The sequence below is a fragment of the Papio anubis genome, chromosome 4 (genome assembly GCF_008728515.1).
Source record: "Papio anubis isolate 15944 chromosome 4, Panubis1.0, whole genome shotgun sequence".
Taxonomy (NCBI): Eukaryota; Metazoa; Chordata; class Mammalia; order Primates; family Cercopithecidae; genus Papio; species Papio anubis.
In genome coordinates, this window is record NC_044979.1 from 19,331,708 (window position 1) to 19,346,422 (window position 14,715).

The 14,715-nt window shown below is 43.3% G+C and overlaps 1 protein-coding gene and 1 non-coding gene across 3 annotated transcripts in view; one reads left to right on the forward strand and one right to left on the reverse strand.

Annotated features, from left to right (window-relative positions):
- UBN2 (ubinuclein 2) overlaps window positions 1-14,715 on the reverse strand; it is a 100,566-nt gene that overhangs the window by 6,900 nt on the left and 78,951 nt on the right. The window lies entirely within an intron of this gene.
- Window positions 7,650-7,753, forward strand: LOC116274705. Its single transcript, XR_004183488.1, has one exon. It is a non-coding gene; the product is annotated as a U6 spliceosomal RNA (small nuclear RNA).

Here is a 14,715-nt window from a genome sequence, read left to right on the forward strand (position 1 = left end):
AGAGGTCAGTATATGAGAAATGTTTGACTCTTTTGTAAAAGAAAACTAGGTGATTAATTTTGAATTTGACACCCAGCTGATTTTTGTATTTTTTGGTAGAGACAAGGTTTCACCATGTTGGCCAGGCTGAGCTTGAACTCCTGACCTCAAGTGATCTGCCCACCTTGGCCTCCTAAAGTGCTGGGATTACAGGTATGAACCACTGCACCCAGCCAACAATTCTTGTATATGAGATTTTCATGGCTTCTTTCCATTACATGGTAGTTTCTGTTATTTGAAGGTCTTGCTTTTAATCAAGTGAACCCACTGATGACATCCTGCGGCATGGAAACTGCAGTACATGATAATACTCAGAATATTATGAAGCTCATAACAGGCAAGTTGGACCTGCTGGATGCAAGGAGAGAGTGAGCGATTCCTTCTCATCACTGCCACTTGTCAGCTTCCTGGGTGACTTCTTTCTGTCCTGTGTGAAACGGGGGGTGGTTTACACAGCCCTTCCAGGAAATAGCAGAACAATCTTCCTCTTTGGTTTTTTAAAAAAATCCAGCCGAGCGCGGTGGCTCACGCCTGTAATCCCAGCACTTTGGGAGGCCAAGGTGGGCAGATCGTGAGGTCAGGAGATCGAGATTGAGACCATCCTGGCCAACATGGTGAAACCCCGTCTATACTAAAAATACAAAAATTTGCTGGGTGTGGTGGGACGCCACAGCACTCCAGCCTGGCGACAGAGTGAGACTCCGTCTCAAAAAAAACCAAAAGTCCAGATGGTATAACATGAAAACTCCAAAGTTCCAATGAAACATCTTCCCATTGCTGGCTTAGATTGCCCTGGCCTGGAAGTGGGCCAAGAGGGCCAGGGGACATGGCCCACCTGTTTCCCTGACCTGTCCTTCTACACTCCCATGCAGCCTTTTGCTGAAGGAGCTAAGGTATGAACAAAAAACAACTTTGCTTTCTCAGGAGTGCCCCTACAAATCAGTTGTAATGATATGTTCTTTCCTAGGCCTGGATGACATTTATAGTTTTTCCAGCCTCTTTTGGGTAACAAACAGGTTAAAGAGTTTCTTGTTTTGTTTTGTTTTTGTTTTCTTAAAAAATAGTCTTGGCTGGGCGCGGTGGCTCATGCCTGTAATCCCAGCACTTTGGGAAGCTGAGGTGGGTGGATCACCTGAGGTCAGGAGTTCAAGACCAGCCTGGCTAACATGATGAAACCCCATCTCTACTAAAAATACACAAATTAGCCAGGTGTAGTGGCACGTGTCTATAGTCCCAGCTACTCCAGAGGCTGAGGCAGGAGTATCACTTGAACCTGGGAGGGAGAGGTTGCAGTGAGCCGAGATTGCGCCACGGCACTCCAGCCTGGGTGACACAAGATTCTGTCTCAAAAACAAAAAAAGAAAAAAAAAAGAAAAAAAAGAAAAGTCTCTTTTTCTAGGTATTAGTCAGTCTTATCCAGTGTCATCTCAAAACTTCAAATGTCATTGACTTGAAAGCCTCTCTCCTTCTCCAGCCTGGAGCGTGTGGGGTCACGGTCAGTGTCATTCCTCTTTCTCATACTGCCTCCTCCCGCCTCGCTGGCTGCTGTCCCTGGCCTGCTGCTGTCCTGGGGAAGCAGGCGAAGGAAGGTCAGGTTTCACTCCATGAGTTGAGTCGGGGAGTGACAGATTCCAAATGGTGCTTCTTTTCTCCTAGGTGTCTTCTCATGGGTTCTGCAGAGTCTCCACCCCCAGGCCACCTGCTGTCCCCCCGAGGCTACACCTTCTCCAGCTGGACACTAGGATATCTGCCCAGCCCCTTAGGCTCCAGAAGTCCTCCCCTCCTCTGAGGTTACCCCATCCCTCCGGTGTTCCCTTTGGGGGGAACCAGGCCGCCTCCCTTTCTAGAAAACCACGGCAGGCCTGCAGGAACTCTGAGAGTGCGAACCACGCCAAAGGCGGCCATCTCCAGGGGCTAGCCACCGACAGGGAGTCAAATCCCAGTCCGCGTGTCCCTCAAACTCCAGAAGACATGTCACACTTTCCAAAAGGTCCTCTTGAAGTGCTCCATTATTTAGCATGAGCTGAAGATGAGGCACCCACCCCCTCCTGCCTAGGGAGAAGGGCCATGTCCAGCACACAGACAACTGCTCCAAAGCAAGCCTCTCACGTTCCGCCAAGGCCGGGATGTGGATGCCAAGCTAATCCTTCCCAATGTGGAGCGAATGGTTTTACAACCTCAGCATGAGCTGCCAAGGTGATCCAGCTCCTCCTGCCTTTAGAATGTGGAAGTACTTGGCACCTACTATTTTGTTCTCAGCCTTTGGGGTCTCTGGTGAAACTGACACAGAAAGAGTTCCATTTTAGTAAAAGAAATTGTCATTATAAAAAGTAACCCCTTCCTCACGCCAGGATACCTGATGTGCCGCAGGTGCCTCATGACAGCCTGACTTAGGAAGCGGGCTGTGTGAAGGCATAGCTAATACAGAATTATTACATATTTATATATTACATCCTTACATTAATATGGCTTTTTATATAAAATATATAGAGGATGTTTTTCTTTTCTTTTTCTTTTTTTTTTTGAGATGGAGTCTCACCCTGTCGCCCAAGCTGGAGTGCAGTGGCATGATCTTGGCTCACTGCAACCTCCGCCTCCCGGCTTCAAGTGATCCTCCTGCCTCAGCCTCCTGAGTAGCTCGGATTACAGGTGCCCACTAACACACCTGGCTAATTTTTGTATTTTTAGTAGAGATGGGGTTTCACCATGTTGGCCAGGCTGGTCTCTAACATCTGACCTCAAGTGATCCGCCCACTTCGGCCTCCCTAGGTGTTGGGATTATAGGCATGAGCCACTGTGACTAAAATCCCAGCACTTTGCCAGAATTTTTGTTTTTGACATTATGGATAATTAGACGTGCAGATAAATCTCTGTCAATATAGGCTACCTTAAAGTGTTGGGTGAAATTTTGTTTTGTTTTTGAGACAGAGTCTCTGTCGCCCAGGCTGGAGTGCAGTATTGTCATCTTGCCTCACTGCAACCTCCGCCTCCCAGGTCAAACGATTCTCCTGCCTCAGCCTCCTGAGTAGCTGGGATTACAGGCACTCGCTACCACGCCCGGCTAATGTTTGTATTTTTAGTAGAGACGGGGTTTCACCATGTTGGCTAGGTTGGTCTCAAACTCCTGACCTCAGGTGATCTGCCAGCCTCGGCCTCCCAAACTGCTGGGATTATAGGCATGAGCCATCGCGCCTGGTCAGAATTTTTGTTTTTGAAATTATGGATAATTAGATGTGCAGAGAAATCTCTGTCAATAGAGACTACTTTGAGTGTTGGGTGAAATTTTAATAAATACATAAAAAAATACTTTAAAGCATGACTGAGCTACCAGGGAAGTAAAGAAGGCCAGAATAACTGGCGGTCAGAGGAGGAGGGCCTGGAAGGAGAAAGGAACAGCGGCGTTTGCCTTGAGGGCCTATGGTAATCCCTGGTGGCCTAGAGGCTGGAATTTCTTATCATTTTTTATTTTTTAGAGATGGAGTGTCTGCTATGTTGCCCAGGCTGGACTTGAACTCCTGGACTCAAGCAATCCTCTTGCCTCAGCCTCCAAGGTAGCTGGGACTACAGGTGGGCATCTGCGCAACTGGCTTTAGAATGTGGATTTTTAATTTGCCTCAGGCAACCAAAAGGAAAGAAGGCCCCAGACAGGCATGGTGGGACAGCAGATCAAGGCTCATGCCTGTAATCCCAGCTCATGTCTGTAATCCCAGCACTTCGGGAAGCCAAGGATGGCAGATTGCTGGAGGTCAGGAGTTCGAGATCAGCCTGGCCAACATGGCGAAACCCCGTCTCTACTAAAAATACAAAAATTAGCCAGGCATGGTGGTGCCCACCTGTCATCCCAGCTACTTGGGAGACTGAGGCAGGAGAATTGCTTGAGCCCGGGAGGCAAGAGGTTTCAGTGAGCTGAGATTGCACCTCTGAACTCCAGCCTGGGCAACAGAGCAACATTCCATCTCAAAAAAAAAAAAAAAGATTCTTGCACTCTTGCCTAATGCTGGGGCCTCAAAGACAGGAAATTGCTGAGAATGAAAAAAGCATCCCTGACCTTGCTGAGAAGAAGCTTTTCTGTCTTGACTGCAGTGTTGGGTGGGTGGCAGGGTGGAAAACCCCCACAGGAGTCCTTAACCACCAGCCGGAGAACCGCCCACAGGAGTGCTTAACCACCAGCTCTTACCACTTGCATGAGTTTGTGGCTGAAATCCATCCTAACTTCGCAGCCCAGAGATCCTAAGCTGAAAATTAATTTGGAAGGGTCAGTCTTGGGTCAGTAATGTCCCTAGGAACCTGGAAGAAGCAAAGCAAGTCCTCTCTAAAGGAGAAATCCTTCTTCTTTAAATCCAGGCCTCAAATTTTAAAAAAATTAGTTGGGTGTGGTGGCACGCACCTGCAGGCCCAACTATTTGGGAGGCTGAGGTGGGAGGACCACTTGAGCCAAAGAGGTCAGGGCTGCAGTAAGAAATGATCATGTCACTGCATTCTGGCCTGGGCATACAGTGAAACACTGTCTTAAAAACACAAACAAACGAAATATCCAGGCCTCAAGGAATGTCCATAAAGTTCTGAAGTGCAGGGATATATCATACAAAAATCACTAAACACACAGAGAAATAAGCCACCATGAGCAAGTTGGTAGAAAACAGTAAACTGCACAATCAGACCCACAGTCTAAGTTCAGGTCTGACTCAGGTGCCTGGAAGTTTGCTCTAGGAAAGGCTGCTGGTGCTCCCAGCCCACTTGCTAAAGCACAGGCTGGGGGCTGGACTTTGCCCATGCCCCTGACTGTATGTCACCAGCTAAGGAAGCTGATAAGCTCAGGGAAAAACAAGCTTGGAGGTTAAAATCACCAGATATTTTAAGAGTACAATCACATCAAAGAAGACAAACTGTCCTACACAAATCAGGACTCTAAAATAAGCACAACAAAGATCCTCAGAGAGATAAGAGGATGGTAACGAGGAACAAGCAGTGGCACAGAATCCAGTGGAAACACTGATATGAAGTTGGTAACAAACTCAGTAGAGTGGATAAAAACAATAATAGTTGGGCTGCCTGTGGTGGCTCATGCCTGTAATCCCAGCACTTTGGGAGGCCGAGGTGGGTGGCTCATCCGAGGTCAGGAGTTTGAGACTAGCCTGGCCAACATGGTGAGACCCCATCTCTACTAAAAATGCAAAAATTAACTGGGTATGGTGGCAGGCACTTGTGATCCCGGCTACTTGGGAGGCTGAGGCAGGAGAATCACTTGAACGCAGGAGGTGGAGGTTGCAGTGAGCCAAGATTGTGCCACTGCACTCCAGCCTGGACAACAGAGCGAGACTGTGTCTCAAAAAAAAAAAACAAAAAAACAAGAATAGCTGAAAAATGAATAATAAATCAGCTGAAGAAATTTTTCTAGAAAGTACTGAAAAGTAATAAGGAGATGGAAAATACCAAAGAACGTTTAAGAGATACGGAAAATATTAGTGTCAATATCTGCCTAATACAAGTTCCAGAAAAAGAGAAAATGGATGTAAGAAAGAGAATGTATTAAAAAATTTTAAGTGTGTGTATTTCCTGTTGGGAGTCAAAAAAAAAGAAGAAGAAGAAGAAAAAAATGCTTAAGTGTGAAGTTTTAAAGATTAATTTGGAGACCAGACTGGGCAATGTAGTGAGACCCTGTCTCTAAAAAAAATTAAAAATTAGCTGGGTGTGATGGTATGCACCATATAGTTCCAACTACTTGGGAGGCTGAGGTGGGCGGATCAGTTGAGCCTGGGAGGTGGAGGCTGCAGTGAGCTGTGCACTCCAGCTTGGATGGCAGAGCAAGACCCTATCTCAAATAATAATAATAAAGATTAATGATAAAAAGATCGCAATGCAAAGGTCTTGTGGAACATCAAACAGAATAGAGAAGGAAAAATCTAAACTTTGACATACTGTAATGAAATTTAGGAACACTGGCCTGTAGTCCTAGCTACTCGGGAGGTTGAGGTGGGAGAATTGCTTGAACCCAGGAGGCAGAGGTTGCAGTGAGCCAAGACCACACCATTGCACTCCAGCCTGGGTGACAGAGTAAGACTCCATCTCAAAAAAAAAAAGAAATTTAGGAACATCGAAGACCAAAAAAAAAAAAAAAAAGAAAGCAAAATTGAAAGAAGGAATATAGTTCACAAAAGAATAAAAATTGGATTGGCATTAGTCTTCCTAACAGAAAAATTAGAGACAAAAAAGCAATGAAACTATATATATATACACACACATTTTTTTAATTTATATTTTTATATATATATAATTTTATTTTTTTGAGACAGAGTTTCACTCTTGCCATTCAGGCTGGAGTGCAGTGGCGTGATCTCTGCTCATTGCAGCCTTTGCTTCCTGGGTTCAAGTGATTCTCTAGACTCCGCCTCCCGAGCAACTGGGATTACAGGCCCCTGCCACCATGCCCAGCTAAGTTTTGTATTTGTAGTAGAGATGGGTTTTCACCATGTTGGCCAGGCTGATCTGCTTGCCTCGGCCTCCCAAAGTGCTGGGATTATAGGCATGAGCCACCGTATATGGCCATAAAATTATATTTCTAAGTGATGAAGGAAAAGAACCTAGAAAATTACATCCCATTAAACTATTATTTAAATGTGAAGAAGCAAAGATGATACTTTCAGACATACAAGGTTTTAACAAGTTTAAAACCAGCACAGAAGCCTCTCTGAAAACTCTCCTGGAATAAGTACTTTTATACTTCATATAAGTATATTATACTTCATATACTAAGAACTTACTAAGCACATGAAAAGATGTTCAACACCATTAGTCATTATGAACATTCAAATCAAAAGAATAACAAGATACCACTTATACCCACTGGGAGATGACAGCCATAATTTAAAAAATGAAAAATGACAAATGCTGATGAGAATGTAGAGGAACTGGAACTCTTTTTTTTTTTTTTAGATTAAGTCTCGCTCTTGTCCCCCAGGCTGGAGTGCAATGGCGCGATAGCTCACTGCAACCTCTGCTTCCCAGGTTCAACCAATTCTCCTGCCTCAGCCTCCCCAGTAGCTGGGATTACAGGCACCTGCCACCACGCCTGGCTAATTTTTGTGTTTTTAGTAGAGACAGGGTTTCACCATGTTGGCCAAGCTGGTCTCAAACTCCTGACCTCAGGTGATCTGCCTGCCTCTGTCCCACAAAGTGCTGGGATTACAGGTGTGAGCCACCGTGCCTGGCCTGAGCCACTGTGCCCGGCCAGAACTGGAACTCTTATACATTGCTGGTGGGAATGTAAAATGGTTTGGTTACTGTGGAAAAGAGCTTGGTAATTCCTCAAATGAAACATAGTTACCATGAAACCCAGCAATTCCACTCCCAGGTCTATACCTAAGAGGACTGAAAACATATATCCACATAAAAACTTGTGCACAAGTGTTAATAGGAGCATTATTCATAATAGCTAAAAAGTGGAAACAGTCCAAGTGTCTGTCAACTGATGAATGGGCAAACTGTGACATATTCATACAACGAGATATTATTTGGAGTATAGATATCTGGATATTAAATTTAATACCAGACAGGGAAACAGTCACAAAGAAAAATGAGGGACATCATATTGGTAAAAGAACATTGTATCAGTGCTCGCTTCAGCAGCACATCTACTAAAACTGGAATGATCCAAAGATTAGCACCGCCCCTGCACAAAGATGATACACAAATTCGTGAAGCAGTCCATATTTTTAAAAAGATATTATATCAAAAAGATACAACCATAATGAACATATATGCATCCAAAAACATTCATGGTTCTTTGAAAAGTTATTGAGAAGGAAGAATGGCAAGACTGATTAAGAGTAAGATGATGCATCTAAACAAAGCACAGCATGAAAACAGAAACAAACACACAGGAGATTACAAACAATTAAAAACTGGCCGGGCATGGTGGCTCACGTCTGTAATCCCAGCACTTTGGGAGATCAAGATGGGCAGATCCCTTGAAGTCAGGAGTTTGAGACCATCCTGGCCAACATGGTGAAACCCTGTCTCTACTAAAAATACAAAAAGTAGCTGGGTGCGATGGCACATGCCTATAATTCCAGCTACTTGGGAGGCTGAGGCAGGACACTAGCTTGAACCCGGGAGACAGAGGTTACAGTGAGTTGAGATCATACCATAGCACTCCAGCCTCGGTGACAGAGACTATGTCTAAATAAATAAATAAATAAATCCACAAATACACTTTTTTTTTTTTTTTGAGACGGAGTTTCACCCTTATTGCCCAGGCTGGAGTGCAATGGTGCGATCTCGGCTCACCGCAACCTCCGCCTCCCAGGTTCAAGCGATTCTCCTGCCTCAGCCTCCCTAGTAGCTGGGATTACAGGCATGTGCCACCATGCCCAGCTAATTTTGTATTTTTAGTAGAGACGGGGTTTCTCCGTGTTGGTCAGGCTGGTCTCAAACTCCGACCTCAGGTGATCCGCCCGCCTCGGCCTCCCAAAGTGCTGGGATTACAGGCGTGAGCCATTGCGCCCGGCCCACAAATACACTTTTTATTTTATTTTATTTTATTTTATTTTATTTTATTTTATTTATTTTTTTGAGACAGAGTCTTGCTCTGTTGTCCAGGCTGGAGTGCAGTGGCGTGATCTCGGCTCACTTCAACCTCTGCCTCCTGGGTTCAAGTGATTCTCCTGCCTCAGACTCCCCAGTAACTGGGACTACAGGCACCCACCACCACGCCCAGCCAATTTTTGTATTTTTAGTAGAAATAGGCTTTCACCATATTGGCCAGGCTAGTCTCGAACTCCTGACCTTGTGATCCACCCGCCTTAGCCTCCCAAAGTGCTGGGATTACAGGCGTGAGCCACTGCACCCAGCCACAAATACACTTCTAAAATAATTTCTGGGCCAGGTGCGGTGACTCACGCCTATAATCCCAGAACTTTGGGAGGCTGAGGCAGGTGGATCACCTGAGGTCAGGAGTTCAAGGCCAGCCTGACCAACATGGTGAAACCCCATCTCTACTAAAAATACAAAATTAGCTGGGCGTGGTGGCACACGCCTGTAATCCCAGCTACTTGGGAGGCTGAGGCAGGAGAATCGCTTGAACCCGGGAGGCGGAGGTTGCAATGAGCCGAGATCGCGCCACTGCACTCCAGCCTGGGCAACAAGAGCATAACTCTCTGTCTCAAAAGAAAAAAAAATTCTGTCAGTGTTGATCATATATAGGTATTATGGGAAAAGCACTTGATCTAATTCAACTCATGCATATAATCAACCTTCCTAGAAAATTAGGAATAGAACTTTAAGTTCATGAAAACTATATATCAAAAATCTAGAATAACACCATACTTAATGGAGAAGACTTAGATCAATAAGGAACAAGATTTTAATGTTCCCATTAAAATACGGAACACAGATGCCACTTTCCCCATTACTGTTTAGCATAGTATTAAAGGATCAGTCTAATGCTCTAAGACAAGATGTAAAATGTGAAATTGAAAGAGATAAAACCATTGTTATTTGTACATTATATGATCACTTCCATTGAAAAGCTAATAAAATAATCAGATGAGTTATTAGAATAACAGTTTAGCAAAATTGCTGGATATAAAATCAACTTTAAAGGATCAACAGCATTCCTTAGTACTGACAACAAATCAGAAAACAAAGAATAAGATACAATTCACGGAAGCAACAGCTATAAAATACCTAGAAATTAATGTATAAACAAGACCTTCATAGAGAAGTGTTACAAGCTTTATTGGAAGACACACTAAACAATCTGTAACTTAAAGATTCTATTGTTCTCCTTAAACCACTCTACAGGCCTCAAAGAAGGTGAATTCAATGCAAATTCAATCCTAATCAATATTTCAACTGGATTTTAAATGGAAGTGGACAGTTTATTCTAAAATTTATATGGAAGAATAAAAATCCATAATTAGCTGGGCCAACATAGAATAACAAAGATGGGACTCTCTTTACTAGATATTAAGGCATATTGTTAAGTCTATGGTAATAGAAAACAGTAAGATACTGGTGTGGAAATAAAAAAAGCAATGGAACAGAACAAAGCTCAAAAATAGATCTTTCCATATATGAGAACTGGGTATATGATAAAAATGGTACCACAAATTAATGGGAGAAGTATTAATCTGTTAGGTGGCATTGGGAAAACTGCTTCACTAAACATAGAATAATAAAGTTGGATCCCTACATTACACAATATACAAAGGTAGATGCCAGATGGATTGTGAATGAAAATGTGAAGGCAAAACTATAACGCTCATAGGAGAAAATTCTGGAGGATCTTTGTGGCATAGGACTAGGGAAATATTTCATAAGTAAACTGTCCCAAACACAAACATAAGACAAAAAGTAGATTAATCAAAAAGTAAGGATTTCTGTTCAATAAAGTATGTCACAGACAAAGTTAAAAGACAGGTAACAGACAAAAGTAACTGACACATCTAAAACTGGTAAGAGATTAATATCCACAACAAGACACCAAAATGCAATTGCACAATGAGCAAAGATCAGCACCCAACTGACAGAAGGGAAGACTAACTAGCACCTTGTTTTTGGTAATAAGGAATTGAACATAACCTAGTTATCCACTGTGAGGGGAACAGGTGTGTATAACGTGGTGCGTGCACACTAGGGAATCTGTGCAGCAGTAAGAAGCAACACCCTGAATGGACGCACAGCAACATGGATGCATCTAAGTAGAAAACAGGAAACATGGCTATCACAGTACCATTGGTATGAATTAGAATTGTATACATAAACACAATACTACTTACTTTGAAGAATGCCTGCAAAACAAGGGACGCATATCAAAAAAGTAAGGGTGGAGACTATGGGACACAGCAGAGTGGGGACTAAGGAAGAGGAGAAACTTAATGGATAATGAAGTGAGGGAATGAGTTCTCGAGCTGACTGATGATGACAATGTGCTATGAATCAAGGCATATGATTGACGCATTACTTTGCATTTGAGTACAAAGTAGAAATTATCCACAGCACATACTCACATATAGTTTGAAACTACAGCACGCATTTGATTACAGAGAGAGAGACTGAGGCTATCATGGACTCCCTGCGGAGCCAGGTCCTCGGAATGGCAGAGCAGACAGAGCTGGATCTTGGTGACACGGAGTCACTCCATGACGCTTCAACTAAACCATGTATCTGTAAGACTACTCAGATGAACCAGAAGATTCCCTTGACTTTTTCAGCCAGGAGTTTCTGATACCTGTGATGAAACAATTTTAACTGCTATCTATCTATGCCTGTACTTTAAGCAATAAATACACCAGATTTTTAAACAACACTATAACTTCACTTCTATACTTTTGGGAAATTAGGGGACCAAGAGGAAGCATACATTTAAGAAGTAAAAAGACAAGAGACAGAATAATAGTAGCCACCATTTATAAGCTCTTATTATGTGCTAGGCACTGCGCTAGGTGCTTTCCATACCTTGTCTCTAATCCAAACAACACACCCGTCTGGGGTCCCATCCCTGTGCACATGAGAAAATGGGCTTGAAAGGGAAAGCATCTTGTCTAGAGTGACACAGCTTCACAATGGGGTCCTGTGAACCCGTCTGTCTGCCGTCAACCTGTTCTTCACACCACGCCACCCACTAGAAAAGATGATAGGGAAATGAAGAAGGGACAAACACAGAGACACAGAAGAGGCAAATATACAGAAGGAGAAAAACCAAACTATGCCTAGGCACGTATGGAGGACCGATGTTTTCTGAAGTAAGGACACTCATGACATGTCAGAGTATGCCTGCCTGAGAAGAGATTGTCATTGTCCTTTGAAAAGTGTATGATCTCATGATTAACCCAACCCTCACTAAATTCAAAGGCATCTCTTCTGCCTGTTTCCAATTATCAAAAATCTTAAACAAAAGACTGATTTTCTCAAGTATTTCTCAAAGCTTTGTATGTATAGGAAGCAGTGGTAGAGATTTCAGACAGACTCAAATCTAGTTAGATCATTTATTGTCCATGGCAAAGCAAACTTTTGACTGTCCATTTGCATTATATACAGATGGCAAATATATAAAGGATATTGTGGTTTACCTCTGATAGTAACCTAATCACCCATCAATAAGTGGTATCACAACTATAGAATACTATGAAGCTGTTCAAAGAACCAGACAGACCTCTAGGTACTGTGAAATAACCTCCAAGATTAACTTAAAAATGCTAAATACAGTGTATATGTATGCTAAGTTTATGTATTTATTTACTTTTGAGACGGAATCTCACTCTGTGGCCCAGGCTGGAGTGCAGTAGCACGATCTTGGCTCACCGCAACCTCCGCCTCCCAAGCACAAGCGATTCTCCTGCCTCAGCCTCCTGAGTATCTGGGATTGCAGACATGCGTCACCATGCCCGGCTGATTTTTTTGTATTTTTGGTAGAGATGAGGTCTCACCATGTTGGCCAGGTTAGTTTCAAACTCCTGACCTCAAGTGATCTGCCTCCCTTGGCCTCCCAAAATGCTGGGATTAAAGGCGTAACCACTGTGCCCAGCTATGTATGCTAAGTTTATATTACAAACTCAGATACATATCATTGCTTTTAACTGGAGAAATTGATAGGTGGTTGCTCTGGGGAAGGAAGATGGGACTGTGGGTAGGAAGATTTGCTTTGCACGCATTATATCCCCATGTACTTTGTACTTTTTTTCCCTACCAAATATAAACTTTTTTTTTAGACACACGGTCTTGCTCTGTTGCCCAGGATAGATCACTGCAACCTTAACCTCCTGGGCTCAAGTGATCCTCTCACCTCAGTCTCCCAAAGCAAAACACATCTTTATTTTCTTTTTTTTTTTTTTGAGACGGAGTCTCGCTCTGTCGCCCAGGCTGGAGTGCAGTGGCGCGATCTCGGCTCACTGCAAGCTCTGCTTCCTGGGTTCAAGCGATTCTCTTGCCTCAGCCTCCTGAGTAGCTGGGACTACAGGTGCCTACCACCACACCCAGCTAATTTTTGTATTTTTAGTAGAGATGGGGTTTCACCATGTTGGCCAGGCTGGTCTCGATCTCCTGACCTCAAGTGATCCGCTCGCCTCTGCCTCCCAAAGTGCTGGGATTACAGGCGTGAGCCACTGCACCCGGCCAACATATCTTTATTTTCAATCAAGCAGTTTATTGCATTTTCCCTCCAAGCCAAATCCAGTGTTAGGATCTACTAAGGTCTGAGTGGAAGAAATATATTCCTTCCTTTCCCCTTCTTCCAGTGATAAGACAGGGAGAGGCCCCTTCCCATTTCTTTCTCCCTGTTTTCAACCAAAAAGTCACCTATTTGTTACATAAAACAATACTCATGTTATCCATTCATAGAAAATATATTTAAGTAAAAGGAAAAATAAGAAAAAGTACTAATACCACCACTCTACATTTTGGGGTATATGTTCTTTTGTGTATTTTCTAATGCATGTATGTACACACACATGTATTTACACTTACAATCACCCAGAATGGAGGGCAGTGGCGCGATCTTGGCTTACTGCAACCTCCGCCTCCTGGGTTCAAGCGATTCTTGTGTCTTAGCCTCCTGAATAGCTGGGATTACAAGCGTGCGCCACCATGCCTGGCTAATTTTATATTTTTAGTAGAAGACGGGGTTTCTCCATGTTGGTCAGGCTGATCTCGAACTCCCGACCTCAGGTGATCCACCCGCCTTGGCCACCTTTTAAAATTTAATGTTAATTGGAATTACATTAAAAAAGTGTCCCATGCCAAATACTCTTGGTAGAAATGTAAGTTTTTAAAAAAAATTTGTTTAACAATGACACCTTTTTATGTTTACATTTACAAGATGGTGAAAACATGGTTAAGTACAGTTCAATTACATAACCACAGGGTTTCTGGTTTTGTCAAAAATCATCTTGAGGAGTGCTGCTGACAAGAACACACTTTTGCAAAACTGTCCTTAAATGATAAAGGCACTTACAGTCCCCCTCATCCCCTAATGTATGAGGTCTATGCCTTTTGAATTTCTTAGTTCTTTTCATCTTCATGACAACACACTGAAAATACACTTGAAAGGAAAAAATAAAAAGCACTCATACCATCACTCTATATTTTGGGGTGTATGTCCTTTTTGATATTTTTTCCTACAACCCCATTTCAGCAATAACCTTTTTGATATTTTCTATGCAGATCACACATACACTTAAAAATAATGAATTAACCACTTTCTCTGGCAAGTTGCTTTCTCTCTCTTCACCCTTCTCCCACCCCTTACCTGAATTTCTTCTTTTTTTTTTGTTGAGACGGAGTCTCACTCTGTCACCAGGCTGGAGTGCGGTGGCGCGATCTCGGCTCACTGCAACCTCTGACTCCCTGGTTCAAGCGATTCTCCTGTCTCAGCCTCCCAAGTAGCTGGGATTACAGGCACATGCCACCACGCCCAGCTAATTTTTGTATTTTCAGTAGAGACGGGGTTGCATCATGTTGGCCAGGATGGTCTCAATCTCCTGACCTCATGATCTGCGCGCCTCTACCTCCCAAAGTGCTGGGATTACAGGCGTGAGCCACTGCACCCAGCCTCTTACCTGAATTTCTAAGGTTGAATTATTTTTGTATGATTCCCACATCTACATTTCAAGTCCTGATCATAGTAGCATCATCAAATACACACATACCCTATTACCCAAAAAACCTAGAGTGAGTCAC